Below are 17,607 nucleotides of genomic sequence, written 5' to 3'. Positions count from 1 at the left end.
ACTCATTGATAAAACAGCATAAAATCTTGTCATTCACAACATTGATGAACATAGAACGTCTCGTGTTAAGTGAAATTAGTTAGACACAAAGACAATCACCATATGTTTTTACTCATAATTGGGATATAAACAACGAAACAAAACAAAGGCAAACAAAAATAGAAACAGGCATGCACAGAGAACAAACTGGTGTTTGCCAGAGGGGTGGATGAGCAAAATATCTGAAAGGGATTAAGCGGTACAATCCCCTTTTATAAAATATGTAAGTCATGGGGATGAAAGGTATAGCATAGGGAATAGAGTTAATAATATTGTAATAATTTTGTATGGTGACAGATGGAAACTACACTTACCATGGTGAGCATTGTGTAATATATAGATTATACACAATGTTCACTGTTGTATCCCTGAAACTCATGTATATTAACTCTACTTCAAATTTTAAAAAAATATAAAGAAAGAAGGAAAGAAAGAAAGAAAGAAAGAAGAAAACCATGCCATGACCTACATGTAACATATGATGTTTCCAAATCATACTTGATGGATATTACCTTGCACAAAAGGAGGTACTTAGATCAAGAAACTGCTCCACTCAGTATAAAATGACTATATAATTGGTACCTATGTTTCAGCATCCTTGCCTACTTACCCATTAATTCTAAATTTATTTACCATAAGCAATCCAGAGAAGTGGGATATATCCTCCTAAACACATTCCATAAGTAACACTTTTAGTTCCCTTTCTGCTAGAAATTACTGTCAGAAGATCTCATTAGATCTCATTAATTACAAAAAAAAAAGAAGATTTGATCTGGTTATTTCTTTTTACATGTGTCATTAGAAGAGGAAAGATTAGGCACAGACTTACCTGCTAACATTTCCTTCCCAGCCACTCATAAGATTGGGCACATGAGGAACCATAGATGTCACAGATAATTGTTTGAGTGGTTGTTTTACTATAGGATGTGAATATAGATACCCCAGAACATTTAAGAGTGACAAGGAAGTTTTGATAAAAAAAATAAATAAATTGTTCCTTTTTCCCTAATCTCTTAGTTTTTATTCTCTATACTGCTACCACTGTACTGCTATAATTTATATAAAAAAGAGAAGACTTTGAATATAAACTAAACAAACCATATACCACTTAAAAATGAGTTAAGTTTTATCCCTTGAACTTTCATCTCATTTTGTAACAATTAAACAAAACATGCTTAATAAAGAAATAGAGAAATATGAAAAATTCAAGTTTTGGAAGGATAGCTATAAAAACACTCAAGAACAGAATAAATGTAAAAGCTAATTAATTAAAGCAAATGCAAATACCATGTGAAAATATTAAGAAAAGGTTACACTATAAATGTGTTCAGTGTTCAGTGCTTTTATTAACTTATATTTCACAAAGAAGAAAGAGCCAATTATATCATATTTTTTCTAAAATGTTGAAATAGTTATAAATTCTATTGATAAATTAAGAAAATGATCTGCAATACATATACATCTAAAGAGGAAGCAAGGAACTATAACCTATTTCAGAAGTACCCTCATTGTGGGATCTAGCATAATTTATCTGTTTTTAAAAATTTTGTGTTCTAATAGGCCCAAGCTTCTAAGAGTTTTTTTTTTTAGAAAATTTCATTGCAAAGAAATATAAAAAATTTCTCTCTTTCTGTCTCTCTATCTGCCTTTCAATATATAATCCAATGATGTTCATATAACTTATTTTTATAATAAAATTAAAGAATGTTTCAAGTGTTCTTAATATTTATCAAAATGGATAAAAGACAATATTCCAAGCTTTTTAATGTAGATATAAAAATGATAGTGTAAATCCTATATGTGGACTTGAAAAATGCATATCACATATTGTTTTGTGAAAGAAAATAGTGCACTAAAGAGCATGTAAGGATTCATATCATCCTTGTAAAATATGTATGTGCTCACACATTTATCTATATTTGTATGTTAGAAAAATATAAAATATATAATGCAAAATATAATAAAGTAATTAACTCTGGTTATTGGGATCATCAGCAATTTTTACAATTTTCTTCTTCATTTTGTTTGACTTCAGACTGGATTGTTTTTTTTTTTCCTTTATATACCATAAAATCATCTTTCTTTTTTTTTAATTTTTTTTAACGTTTTATTTATTTTTGAGACAGGGAGAGACAGAGCACGAACAGGGGAGGGTCAGAGAGAGGGAGACACAGAATCTGAAATAGGCTCCAGGCTCTGAGCTGTCAGCACAGAGCCCCATGTGGGGCTCGAACTCACGGACTGCGAGATCATGAACTGAGCTGAAGTCGGCCACTTAACCGACTGAGCCACCCAGGCGCCCCTAAAATCATCTCTTTTCTAATGTTATTTTCCATCCACTCTTTTGTAGAAAGCATCTTCTTCATTCACACAGAATAGCTTCTAGATCTTGGAATCTGTCGTTATGCATTAGGCTTTTCTGGCTATCATATACTTTCTCTCCTTATAATTCAGTAAAAACAACCTTACCTTCCTGTATTTCACCCTCCAAAATTAAAGTTTTCCATCCACCAGTAAAATGCCTTTGATTGCCATGTTTCTTTACATCTATTGCCTTCTGTATTAATACTCATCACAGAATTTTTCACACTAGTTCTAGATATTTTGTCTCATCTTCATATGTTCATGGCCTGGAATTTTAAGTCTTTGGTCATAATTTTGTATTTAAAAAATTTCCTTGTTGTAAACATTATTGATTTGGTTTTCCTTTTTTTTTTTTTTTTTTTTTGGTAGGCCTCCTAACAATAAAATTTCAAGCCCTTTGTTACATAACTGTTTTTTCTTCACAACTAAGTAAATATAAGTTATGGAAAGACCATTACCCATATCCATAGAGATGCATTTCAGCTGGTATTGTGTTCAGCAGGATGTCCATATACCCCAGTGACTTTTACCAACATACTTAGCAAATAATCCATGATATAGCAATATTGTTGCTTCAATTATTATGGGAAGAAAAGGTGTTGGTAAAGTTACTTATTAGCACAGGAAAAATTTGTAACTAGAGAATAGAATTTGTTACATTGTGTCATGTTTCAGGCAATATTTTAATATCACAGAAGTGAAATATATGTGTAAAATTACATTAGCATTCTATTAATCCAAATAGCATCCATTTGGGCAGAGCAGTGTGGATCTGATTCTAGATATTTCTGTATGCAAAAAGTGTGATATCACACTGATTTGTTAAATCAAATAAATCTGGTGGTGTCTGGGTGGCTCAATTGGTTGAGCATCCAAGTCTTGACCTTAACTCAGCCACTAAGAGTGGGGAACTTGCTGGGGATTCTCTCTCTCCCGCTCCCTCTGATTCTCCACCACACTGTCTCTCAAAATAAAAAAATAAATAAATAAACAAACTAAAAAAAATAAATCTGATGGTGAATAGCACTCAATGTTTCTGCCAGTATGGTGAATAATCAATTTGCAGTCATAATCGGGAGTCTTTGTTCTTTCTTAGTGTCTAATGCACCCTGGGTGTAAACAAAATCTTTGCTTTATGATACCATTATGTATTTTTATATTTGCCACATTTTATGGTTCTCCAATCACGGTGATCTGTGCCAAGGCCAGGAAAGTCTCCTCCCTCAGACATGTGTAAAATCACCCAACTCCTTTTCAGGTTGTTCCAGAGCACAGGTGGATATTCATTATCATTGGGTCAGAAATATTTTTCTACTCCCTCAACATCTGAGGGGCTTTACTTCTTTGGTTAAATACTTTATGTATATTTTACATAAAGAAGAGTGCACATATTTTATGAATACAGCTGAACATATTTTTACAAACTTCACACACCCATTTTATCAGCATCTAGAATACGTAGAACAAATCACACCCCAGAACCTCCTTTACAACTCAACACTGAACATAAGTGTTATCCTGACTTCTGAAAACATCCTGTTTTAAATATTTACAGAAGATGAATGACATTTTACAGGGTACATCCTGTATGTCCAGTTTCTTGTGCTTAATATTGTCTCTGAGATTCACATCTGTTGTTGGATATAGTTACAAAATTTCCATTCCAGGTGTGATTTATAGGGTCTAGTTGTTTGAATATGCAAAATGTTTTAGCAGTTAAAGACATTTTGAGAGTGTGTAGATGATGATAGATAGATGATAGATAGATAGATAGATAGATAGATAGATAGAATATTTCTCCTCTAATCAATTTTAAACATCCTATAGATCAAATGTGGCACATTGATAATGAAATACTGACTTTCATTCAGTGTTTTAATTTTCTATTATTGCACATACAGATTACCACAAGCCTGATAGCTTAAAAGCACGAATTGCACGTTTTTATAGGTCAGACTTACTGAAATAAAATTATGGTGTCTCAGGGCTATGTTATCGTCTCAAATCTTTAGGGAAAAATCTGTTTCCTTGCATTTTCCAGCTTCTAGTGGTTTCCCACATTCCTTGAATCATGGGCCCCCTTACTTTATCTTTAAAAGTCAACATTGCCCAGTAAGGCTCATCTCATCGGGCCATCTTTCTGATTTTCTGACTACAGTTGAGAAAGGCTCTCATTTTTTAAGATTTTATGTGATTACATTGAGCCCAGCTGGATTATCTAGGATATTCTCTCCATATCAAGGTCTATAAATTTAATTCTATCACCAATGTCCTTTTTTTTCCATATAAATAACATATTCATATATTCTGGGTACAAACATGGACTTTTGAGTATCCATGAATTGCCATTATATGACGGATTCCCAATGTTTTATTTTTTTTAACTTTAATGTTTATTTATTTTTGAGAGAGACAGAGAGAGAGACAGAGTATGAACGGGACAGGGGCAGAGAGAGGGAGACACAGAATCCAAAACAGGTATCAGGCTTCGAGTTGCCAGCACATAGCCTGACATGGGTTTCAAACCCACGAACCACGAGATCATGACCTGAGTCGAAGTCAGACGCTTAACCAATTGAGCCACCCAGGCCTCCCATCGATGTTCTTATCTCTAAGAAAACTACACTTTACATGAAAATTCCCAAATATTCCTATATATATATATACATATATATAATCATATTATATATTGTACATCTGGCATTTGTATAATACAAATCAATGACTTGAAAATGAGACAGATACACAAATCATTTTTCTAAGAAATCAATATATATTCACTGTCATTGAAACTTTTCTCTGCATATTTCACAAATTCAGTATTTTTTTTCTTCTGAAAATAGTTATTTATGATGAAAAATACCTATGTGTACAGAATTAGAACTATTAAATACAATTTATTATAATCCATTGCCAGGAGAATGAATTATGAAGAAACTCAATGCAAATACAGAACCAGTTTTTGGAGACTCAGAATAATGATGATTAAACTCAGTCCATCAATATATCTTAAATATTTTTTTTACTTCAATATCAAGTAACATACAATTTATTTCAATAAGGTTCCTTCACGCTGGCCAATATCTTTAAAAATGACAGAAGTACCTCAGGGCACCTGAGTGGCTCAGTCAGTTAAGCATCCGACTTGGGTGCAGGTCATGATCTTACTTCTCATGAGTTTGAGCCCCGCATTGGGCTCTGTGCTGACAGCTTGGAGCCTGGAGCTTGCTTCAGATTCTGTGTCTTCCTCTCTCCCTCTCCCTCCCCCACTCACCTTCTCTCTCTCAAAAATAAATAAGCGTTAAATTATTTATTTATTTATTTTTATTTTTTTAAATTTTTTAATGTTTGTTTATTTTTGAGAGAGAGAGAGAGAGAGAGAGAGAGCTCAAGAAGGGAAGGGCCAGAGAGAGAGGGAGACACAGAATCTGAAGCAGGCTCCAGGCTCTGAGCTGTCAGCACAGAGCCCTATGTGGGGCTTGAACTCACAGAATGCATGATCATGACCTGAGCTGAAGTCAGACGCTTAACTGACTGAGCCACCCAGGTGCCCCTAAAATTTTTTTTAAATGACAGAAGTATTTCAAAGATATGACAATTTCAGTTCTGAACCATGGCACCAAAGTAAATATAATAAATTGAATCAAATGATTTTTTTTGTTTTCCTATGGCATATAAAAGTTATGTTTATACTCTAGGCTAGTAAGTGTGCAATAGTATTATGTCTATAGAAAAACTTAAATACTTAATTTAAATATTTATTGGTAAAAAATACTCACCATCATCTGAGTTTTGAGTGAGTTATAAACTTTTTGCTGGTGGACGGTCTTACCTTGAGGTTGATGGCGTCTGACTAATCAGGGTTGATCAAGGTGGAGGTGGCTGTGGAAATTTCTTAATATAAAACAATAACAGGGGAGTCTGGGTGGCTTATTCAGTTAAGTGACCAACTCTTTTTTTTTTTTTTTTTTTTTTTTTATTTTTTTTTTTATTTTTTAATATATGAAATTTACTGTCAAATTGGTTTCCATACAACACCCAGTGCTCATCCCAAAAGGTGCCCTCCTCAATACCCATCACCCACCCTGCCCTCCCTCCCACCCTGCCCTCCCTCCCACCCCCCATCAACCCTCAGTTTGTTCTCAGTTTTTAACAGTCTCTAATGCTTTGCCTCTCTCCCACTCTAACCTCTTTTTTTTTTTTTTTCCTTCCCCTCCCCCATGGGTTTCTGTTATGTTTCTCAGGATCCACATAAGAGTGAAACCATGTGGTATCTGTCTTTCTCTGTATGGCTTATTTCACTTAGCATCACACTCTCCAATTCCATCCATGTTGCTACAAAAGGCCATATTTCATTTTTTCTCATTGCCACGTAGTATTCCATTGTGTATATAAACCACAATTTCTTTATCCATTCATCAGTTGATGGACATTTAGGCTCTTTCCATAATTTGGCTATTGTTGAGAGTGCCGCTATAAACATTGGGGTACAGGTGCCCCTATGCATCAGTACTCCTGTATCCCTTGGAGAAATTCCTAGCACTGCTATTGCTGGGTCATAGGGTAGGTCTATTTTTAATTTTCTGAGGAACCTCCACACTGCTTTCCAGAGCGGCTGCACCAATTTGCATTCCCACCAACAGTGCAAGAGGGTTCCTGTTTCTCCACATCCTCTCCAGCATCTATAGTCTCCTGATTTCTTCATTTTGGCCACTCTGACCGGCGTGAGGTGGTATCTGAGTGTGGTTTTGATTTGTATTTCCCTGATAAGGAGCGACGTTGAACATCTTTTCATGTGCCTGTTGGCCATCCGGATGTCTTCTTTAGAGAAGTGTCTATTCATGTTTTCTGCCCATTTCTTCACTGGGTTATTTGTTTTTCGGGTGTGGAGTTTGATGAGCTCTTTATAGATTTTGGATACTAGCCCTTTGTCCGATGTGTCATTTGCAAATATCTTTTCCCATTCCGTTGGTTGCCTTTTAGTTTTGTTGGTTGTTTCCTTTGCTGTGCAGAAGCTTTTTATCTTCATAAGGTCCCAGTAATTCACTTTTGCTTTTAATTCCCTTGCCTTTGGAGATGTGCCGAGTAAGAGATTGCTACGGCTGAGGTCAGAGAGGTCTTTTCCTGCTTTCTCCTCTAAGGTTTTGATGGTTTCCTGTCTCACATTCAGGTCCTTTATCCATTTTGAGTTTATTTTTGTGAATGGTGTGAGAAAGTGGTCTAGTTTCAACCTTCTGCATGTTGCTGTCCAGTTCTCCCAGCACCATTTGTTAAAGAGACTGTCTTTTTTCCATTGGATGTTCTTTCCTGCTTTGTCAAAGATGAGTTGGCCATACGTTTGTGGGTCTAGTTCTGGGGTTTCTATTCTATTCCATTGGTCTATGTGTCTGTTTTTATGCCAATACCATGCTGTCTTGATGATGACAGCTTTGTAGTAGAGGCTAAAGTCTGGGATTGTGATGCCTCCTGCTTTGGTCTTCTTCTTCAAAATTACTTTGGCTATTCGGGGCCTTTTGTGGTTCCATATGAATTTTAGGATTGCTTGTTCTAGTTTCGAGAAGAATGCTGGTGCAATTTTGATTGGGATTGCATTGAATGTGTAGATAGCTTTGGGTAGTATTGACATTTTGACAATATTTATTCTTCCAATCCATGAGCAGGGAATGTCTTTCCATTTCTTTATATCTTCTTCAATTACCTGCATAAGCTTTCTATAGTTTTCAGCATACAGATCTTTTACATCTTTGGTTAGATTTATTCCTAGGTATTTTATGCTTCTTGGTGCAATTGTGAATGGGATCAGTTTCTTCATTTGTCTTTCTGTTGCTTCATTGTTAGTGTATAAGAATGCAACTGATTTCTGCACATTGATTTTGTATCCTGCAACTTTGCTGAATTCATGTATCAGTTCTAGCAGACTTTTGGTGGAGTCTATCGGATTTTCCATGTATAATATCATGTCATCTGCAAAAAGCGAAAGCTTGACTTCATCTTTGCCAATTTTGATGCCTTTGATTTCCGTTTGTTGTCTGATTGCTGATGCTAGAACTTCCAGCACTATATTAAGCAACAGCGGTGACAGTGGGCATCCCTGTCGTGTTCCTGATCTCAGGGAAAAAGCTCTCAGTTTTTCCCCGTTGAGGATCATGTTAGCTGTGGGCTTTTCATAAATGGCCTTTATGATCTTTAAGTATGTTCCTTCTATCCCGACTTTCTCAAGGGTTTTTATTAAGAAAGGGTGCTGGATTTTGTCAAAGGCCTTTTCTGCATCGATTGACAGGATCATATGGTTCTTCTCTTTTTTTTTGTTAATGTGATGTATCACGTTGATCGATTTGCGAATGTTGAACCAGCCCTGCATCCCAGGAATGAATCCCACTTGATCATGGTGAATAATTCTTTTTATATGCTGTTGAATTTGATTAGCTAGTATCTTATTAAGAATTTTTGCATCCATATTCATCAGGGATATTGGCCTGTAGTTCTCTTTTTTTACTGGGTCTCTGTCTGGTTTAGGAATCAAAGTAATACTGGCTTCATAGAATGAGTCTGGAAGTTTTCCTTCCCTTTCTATTTCTTGGAATAGCTTGAGAAGGATAGGTATTATCTCTGCTTTAAATGTCTGGTAGAACTCCCCTGGGAAGCCATCTGGTCCTGGACTCTTATTTGTTGGGAGATTTTTGATAACCGATTCAATTTCTTCGCTGGTTATGGGTCTGTTCAAGCTTTCTATTTCCTCCTGATTGAGTTTTGGAAGAGTGTGGGTGTTTAGAAATTTGTCCATTTCTTCCAGGTTGTCCAATTTGCTGGCATATAATTTTTCATAGTATTCCCTGATAATTGTTTGTATCTCTGAGGGATTGGTTGTAATCATTCCATTTTCATTCATGATTTTATCTATTTGGGTCATCTCCCTTTTCTTTTTGAGAAGCCTGGCTAGAGGTTTGTCAATTTTGTTTATTTTTTCAAAAAACCAACTCTTGGCTTCGTTGATCTGCTCTACAGTTTTTTTAGATTCTATATTGTTTATTTCTGCTCTGATCTTTATTATTTCTCTTCTTCTGCTGGGTTTAGGCTGCCTTTGCTGTTCTGCTTCTATTTCCTTTAGGTGTGCTGTTAGATTTTGTATTTGTGATTTTTCTTGTTTCTTGAGATAGGCCTGGATTGCAATGTATTTTCCTCTCAGGACTGCCTTCGCTGCATCCCAAAGCGTTTGGATTGTTGTATTTTCATTTTCGTTTGTTTCCATATATGTTTTAATTTCTTCTCTAATTGCCTGGTTGACCCACTCATTCGTTAGTAGGGTGTTCTTTAACCTCCATGCTTTTGGAGGTTTTCCAGACTTTTTCCTGTGGTTGATTTCAAGCTTCATAGCATTGTGGTCTGAAAGTATGCATGGTATAATTTCAATTCTTGTAAACTTATGAAGGGCTGTTTTGTGACCCAGTATATGATCTATCTTGGAGAATGTTCCATGTGCACTCGAGAAGAAAGTATATTCTGTTGCTTTGGGATGCAGAGTTCTAAATATATCTGTCAAGTCCATCTGATCCAATGTATCATTCAGGGCCCTTGTTTCTTTATTGACTGTGTGTCTAGATGATCTATCCATTTCTGTAAGTGGGGTGTTAAAGTCCCCTGCAATGACCACATTCTTATCAATAAGGTTGCTTATGTTTATGAGTAATTGTTTTATATATCTGGGGGCTCGGGTATTTGGCGCATAGACATTTATAATAGTTAGCTCTTCCTGGTGGATAGACCCTGTGATTATTATATAATGCCCTTCTTCATCTCTTGTTACAGCCTTTAATTTAAAGTCTAGTTTGTCTGATATAAGTATGGCTACTCCAGCTTTCTTTTGGCTTCCAGGAGCATGATAAATAGTTCTCCATCCCCTCACTCTCAATCTAAAGGTGTCCTCAGATCTAAAATGTGTCTCTTGTTGACAGCAAATAGATGGGTCTTGTTTTTTTATCCATTCTGATACCCTATGTCTTTTAGTTGGCGCATTTAATCCATTTACATTCAGTGTTATTATAGAAAGATATGGGTTTAGAGTCATTGTGATGTCTGTATGTTTTATGCTTGTAGTGATGTCTCTGGTACTTTGTCTCACAGGATCCCCCTTAGGATCTCTTGTAGGGCTGGTTTCATGGTGACAAATTCCTTCAGTTTTTGTTTGTTTGGGAAGACCTTTATCTCTCCTTCTATTCTAAATGACAGACTTGCTGGCTAAAGGATTCTCGGCTGCATATTTTTTCTGTTTAGCACACTGTAGATATCGTGCCAAGCCTTTCTGGCCTGCCAAGTTTCAAAGGAGAGATCAGTCACGAGTCTTATAGGTCTCCCTTTATATGTGAGGGCACGTTTATCCCTTGCTGCTTTCAGAATTTTCTCTTTATCCTTGTATTTTGCCAGTTTCACTATGATATGTCGTGCAGAAGATCGATTCAAGTTACGTCTGAAGGGAGTTCTCTGTGCCTCTTGGATTTCAATGCCTTTTTCCTTCCCCAGTTCAGGGAAGTTCTCAGCTATAATTTGTTCAAGTACCCCTTCAGCACCCTTCCCTCTCTCTTCCTCCTCTGGGATACCAATTATGCGTATATTATTTTTTTTTAGTGTATCACTTAGTTCTCTAATTTTCCCCTCATACTCCTGGATTTTTTTATCTCTCTTTCTTTCAGCTTCCTCTTTCTCCATAACTTTATCTTCTAGTTCACCTATTCTCTCCTCTGCCTCTTCAAGCCGAGCCATCGTGGATTCCATTTTGTTTTGCAATTCGTTTAAAGCGTTTTTCAACTCCTCGTGACTGTTCCTTAGTCCCTCGATCTTTGTGGCAAGAGATTCTCTGCTGTCCTGTATACTGTTTTCAAGCCCAGCGATTAATTTTATGACTATTATTCTAAATTCACTTTCTGTTATATTATTTAAATCCTTTTTGAGCAGTTCATTAGCTGTTGTTATTTCCTGGAGATTCTTCTGAGGGGAATTCTTCCGTTTGGTCATTTTGGAGAGTCCCTGGCGTGGTGAGGACCTGCAGTGCACTTCCCCTGTGCTGTAGTGTATAACTGGAGTTAGTGGGCGGGGCCGCAGTCCGACCCGATGTCTGCCCCCAGCCCACTGCTGGGGCCACAGTCAGACTGGTGTGTGCCTTCTCTTCCCCTCTCCTAGGGGCGGGATTCACTGTGGGGTGGCGTGTCCCGTCTGGGCTACTTGCACACTGCCAGGCTTGTGTTGCTGGGGATCTGGCGTATTAGCTGGGGTGGGTAGGCAAGGTGCACGGGGGCTGGAGGGGCAGGCTTAGCTCGCTTCTCCTTAGGTGATCCACTTCAGGAGGAGCCCTGTGGCAGCGGGAGGGAGTCAGATCCGCTGCCTGAGGTTTGGCTCCGCAGAAGCACAGAGTTGGGTGTTTGCGCGGAGCGAGCAAGTTCCCTGGCAGGAACTGGTTCCCTTTGGGATTTTGGCTGGGGGATGGGCGGGGGAGATGGCGCTGGCGCCTTTGTTCCCCGCCAAGCTGAGCTCTGCCGTCCGGGGGCTCAGCAGCTCTCCCTCCCTTTGTCCTCCAGCCTTCCCGCTTTCTGAGCAGAGCTGTTAACTTATGACCTCCCAGACGCTAAGTCGCGCTTGCTGTCGGAACACAGTCCGTCTGGCCCCTCCGCTTTTGCCAGCCAGACTCGGGGGCTCTGCTTGGCCGGCGAGCCGCCCCTCCACCCCGGCTCCCTCCCGCCAGTCCGTGGAGCGCGCACCGCCTCACCGCCCTTCCTACCCTCTTCCGTGGGCCTCTAGTCTGCGCTTGACTCCGGAGACTCCCTTCTGCTAATCCTCTGGCGGTTTTCTGGGTTCTTTAGGCAGGTGTAGGTGGAATCTAAGTGATCGGCAGGACGCGCTGTGAGCCCCGCGTCCTCCTACGCTGCCATCTTCCGGAACCTATCAAGTGACCAACTCTTGATTTGGGTTCAGGTCAAGATCTCACATTAGTGATTTTCAGCCCCATATCGGGCTCTGCACTGACAGTGTAGAGCCTGCTTGGGATATTCTGTCTCTCTTCCTCTCTCAGCCACCCACCCTCTCTGTCTCAAATATAAGTAACAAACATTTTTTTAAAAAAAACAATAATAAAATATGCTGTAACTATTGACCTTTCTCTTCATGGATGATTTCTCTGTAATAATTAATGCTTTTGTCAGCATTTTACCCACAGTATAACTTCTTTCAAAGTTGGAGTAAATCCTTTAAAACCCTGCCTGATTATCAACTAAGTTTATGTGATATTCTAAATCCACTTGTATTTATTTCAACAATTTTCATAGTTTCTCACCAGTAGATTCCATGTCAAAAAAAAAATTCTTTGTTCAGCAGTAAGAAGCCACTCTTTATCCATTAAAGTTTATTATGAGATTGCAACAATTAAGTAACATTGTCAGGCTTCACTTATTTATTTATTTATTTAGTTATTTATTTATTATATTTTAAATTTAAATGAGTTAGTTAACAGATAGTGTAATAATGATTTCAGGACTAGAATTTAGGGATTCATCACTTACGTATAACATCCAGTGCTCATCCCCACATGTGACCTCCTTAATGCCCATCACTCATTTAGCCCAGCCCCCTACCCAACACCCCTCCATCAACTCTCAGTTTGTTTTCGGTATTTAAGAGTCTCTTATGGTTTTTCTCCCCATCTGTTTTTACCTTGTTTTTGTTTACCTTATGCTATGTTCATCTGTTCTGTTTCTTAAATTCCACATATGAGTGAAATTGTACCTTTCGTTCTCTCACTGACTTATTCACTTATACACTCTAGTTCCATCCATGTTGTTGCAAATGGTAAGATTTCATTCTTTTTGATTGCAGACTAATATTAGAGTGTGTGTGTGTGTGTGTGTGTGTGTGTGTATACCACATCTTCTTTATTCATTCATCAGTCGATGGACATTCTGACTCTTCCCATACTTTGGCTATTGTCAATAGCACTGCTATAAACATTGGGGGGCATGTCCTGCTTTGAATCAGCAATTTTTATCCTTTGATTAATTACATAGTAGTGAAATTTTTGGGCCACAGGGTAGTTTTATATTTAAATTTTTGAGGAACCTCCACACTTTCCAGAGTGGCTGCACCAGTTTGCATTCCCCAACAGCAGTGCAAAAGGGTTCCTCTTTCTCTTCATCCTCGTCAAAATCTGTTGCCTGAGTTGTTATTTTTAGCCATTCTGACAGGTGTGAAGTGATGTCTCAGTGTGGTTTTGATTTTTATTCCCCTGCTGATGAGTGATGTTGAAGATGTTTTCATGTATCTGTTATCCATCTGGATGTCTTCTTTGGAAGAGTGCCTGTTCATGTTTGTTGCCCATTTCTTGATTGGATTATTTGTTTTTTGGGTGTTTAGCTTGATAAATTCTTTATGCAGTTTGGATACTAACCTTTTATTTGATATGTCTTTTGCAAATATCTTCTCTCATTCCATCTATTGTCTTTTAATTTTGTTGACTGTTTCCTTTGCTGTGCAGAATATTTTTACCTCAATGAGTCCCAATAGTTCATTTTGGGTTTAGTTTCCCTTGCCTCATGAGACATGTCAAGTAAGAAGTTGCTATGGCTAAAATCAAAGAGTTTGTTGCCTATTTTCTTTCTAGGATTTTAATAGCTTCCTGTACTATGTTTAGGTCTTTCACCCATTTTGAGTTTATTTTGTGTGGTGTAAGAAAGTGGTCTAGGTTTATTCTTCTGCATGTCACTGTACACTTCTCCCAACACTATCTGTTGAGGAGACTGTATTTTTCCATTGACTATTCTTTCCTGCATTGTCAAGGATTACTTGGCCATATGCTTCTAGGTCCATTTCTGGGTTCTCTATTCTATTCCATTGACTTATTTGTCTGTTTTTGTGCCACTACCATCCTATGCTAATGATTAGAGCTTTGTAACATACCTTGAAGTATGGAATTGTGATGCCTCCAGCTTTTGTTTTCTGTTTCAACATTACTTTGGCTATGTGGGGGACTTTTCTGGTTCCATACAACTTTTAGAATTGTTTGTTCCAGCTCTGTGAAGAATGCTGATGTTATTTTATAGGAAGGTGGAGTCTTTTGGGTTTTTCACGAAGAGTATCATGTCTTCTGCAAAGAGTGAAAGCTTAACTTCCTCCTTGCCAATTTGGAATCTCTTTATTACTTTTTGCTGTTTGATTGCTAAGGCTAGGACTTCCAACACTATCTTGAATAACAGTGGTGAGAGTGGCCATCCTTGTCTTGTCCTGACCTTAGGTGGAAAGCTTTGTTTTTCCCCATCAAGGATGATATTAGCTGTGGGTGCTTCATATATGTCCTTTATGATCTTCAGGTATGTTTCTTCTATCACTACTTTCTTGAGGGTTTTTATCAAGAAAGGATGCTGTATTTTGTTAAATGTTTTTCTGCATCTGTTTAGAGGATCATGTGGTTCTTATTCTGTCTTTTATTGATGTGATGTATCACATTGATTGATTTGCAGATATTGAACCAAACTTATATCTCAAGAATAAATACCACTTGATTGTGGTTAATAAGTCTTTCAATGCATCGTTGGAGCCTGTTTTATAGTGTTCTGTTGAGAATTTTTGCATCCATGTTCATCAGGGAAACTGGTCTGTATTTTTCCTTTTTTGTGGGGTCTTTGATTTTTTTTTCAATATATGAAATTTATTGTCAAAATGGTTTCCATACAACACCCAGTGCTCATCCCAAAAGGTGCCCTCCCCAATAGCCATCACCCACCCTCCCCTCCCTCCCACCCCCCATCAACCCTCAGTTTGTTCTCAGTTTTTAAGAGTCTCTCATGCTTTGGCTCTCTCCCACTCTAACCTCTTTTTTTTTCCCCCCCTTAACCTCCCCCATGGGTTTCTGTCAAGTTTCTCAGGATCCACATAAGAGTGAAAACATATGGTATCTGTCTTTCTCTGTATGGCTTATTTCACTTAACATCACACGGGGTCTTTGATTTTTGAATCAAAGTACTGCTGGCTCCATAGAATGAGTTTGGAAGTTTTCCATTCCATTTCTAATTCTTGGATTCAGCTTCAAAAGAATAAGTATAAGCCCTCTTTAAACATTTTATGGAATTCCCATGGAATGCCATCCAGCCCTGAACTGTTGTTTGTTGGGAGATTTTTTGATTACTGATTCAAGTTATTTACTGAGTTATGGGTATGTGTAAATTTTCTATTTCTTCCTGTTTCAGTTTTTATAGTTTACATATTTCTAGATATTTGTCCATTTAGACAAGGCAGAAAATCAGTGATATAAAAGACAAAATTATGGAGAATAATGAAGCAGAAAAAAAGAAGGCAACATAGGCAAGAGATTACAAAACAAGACTTAGAGAAATCAGTAACTTATTAAAAGGGAACAACATTTGAATAACACTTCAAAGGAGTCCAAGGTGGGGAAAAGAGAGAAAAAGGGGAAGAGAGTTTATTGGAGCAAATAATAGCAAAAAACTTTCCTAATCTGGGGAAGGACACAGACACCAAAATCCAAGAAGTACAGAGAACTTTCATTAGATTCAACAGGAATCCACCATGACCAAGGCATATCATAGTTAAATTTACAAAATATACAGACAAGGAAAGAATTATGAAAGTAGCAAGAGAAAAAAGTCCTTAACCCATAGAGGAAGACAGATCTGGTTCATAGCAGACTTATCCACAGAAACTTGGAAGGTCAGAAAGGAGTGGCAGGATATATTCTGCATGCTAAATTGGAAATATATATAGCCAAGAATTCTTTATACAGCAAGCCTCTCATTCAAAATAGAAGGAGAGATAAAGAGTTTCCAAGATAAACAAAAATTAAGGAAGTTAGTAACCACTAAACCAGTCCTGCAAGAAATTTTAAGGGTGTCCTTTGAGTGGATAAAAGACAAAGCAAAACAAAATGAAAAAAGGAATAAAGACTAAAACGGTTCAGAGATTATCAGAAACACTAACTCAACAAGTAACACAATGGCACAACTTCATATCTTTCAGTACTCACTCTCAATGTAAATGGGACTAAATTGTTCCAATCAAAAGACATAGGGCATCAGAATGAAGAATAAACCAAGACCCATCTATATTTTGTTTACAAGAAACCCATTTTAGAACTAAGGACACCTTCAAATTGAAAGGGAATGGCGAACCATCTATCATGCTAATGATCACTAAAATAAAGTTGAAATAGTCATACTCATATCATACAAACTAGATTTTAAAATAAAGACTGTACCAAGAGATGAAGAAGGACATTATATCATAGTTAAGGTGTCTATCAACCAAGAAGCCCTAACAATTGTAAATATGTATGTCCCCAATATAAAGCACCCAAATATAAAATTTGATTAATCACAAACATAATAAAAACTCATCAATAATGATACCATAATAGTAGGGACTTCAATATCCAACTTACACTAATGGACAGATCAGGTAAGTAGAAAATCAAAAAGGAAACAATGGCTCTGAATAACACATTGCACCAGATGGATTTAACAGATTTATTCAGAACATTTCATCCTAAAGCGTCAGAATGCACATTCTTCTAGAGTGTACATGGAACATTCTCCAGAATAAATCACATAGTGGGTGACAAATCAGTCCTCAACAATTACAAAAAGATTGATATCATATCATGCATATTTTCAGACCACAACACTATGAAACTCAGAATCAACCCGAAGAAAAAAATGGAAAGAGCATGAATACTTGGAGATTAAAGAACATCCTACTAAGGAATGAATGGGTGAGCCAAAACATTAAAGACAAAATTAAAAATTACATGGAAGCCAATGAAAATGTAAACACAAAAGTCCAAAACCTCTGGGATGCAGCAATGTTGGTTATAAAAGGGAAGTCTATAGCAATACAAGCCTTTCTAATTAAGGAATGGGGGTCTCAAATACACAGCTTAATCCTATCCCTAGAAAAATGTTGGAAAAAGAATAGCAAATAAAACCCAAACCTAGCCGAAGAAGAGAAATAATAAAGATTTGAGCAGAAATCACTAATATCAAAATCATTTAAAAAAAGAAAAAAGAAACAAAAAGAAAAACAAAAGCATTACAACAGATCAATGAAACCAGTAACTGGTTCTTTGAAAGAATTAACAAGCCAGATTGATCATAAAGAGAAAGGAAAGGACCCAAACAAATAAAATCACGAATGAAAGAGAGATCGCAACCAACA

Source organism: Panthera onca, chromosome A1 (genome assembly GCF_046562875.1).
Source record: "Panthera onca isolate mPanOnc1 chromosome A1, mPanOnc1 haplotype 2, whole genome shotgun sequence".
In the NCBI taxonomy this organism is placed as follows: domain Eukaryota; kingdom Metazoa; phylum Chordata; class Mammalia; order Carnivora; family Felidae; genus Panthera; species Panthera onca.
This window is presented reverse-complemented; position numbering follows the sequence as displayed.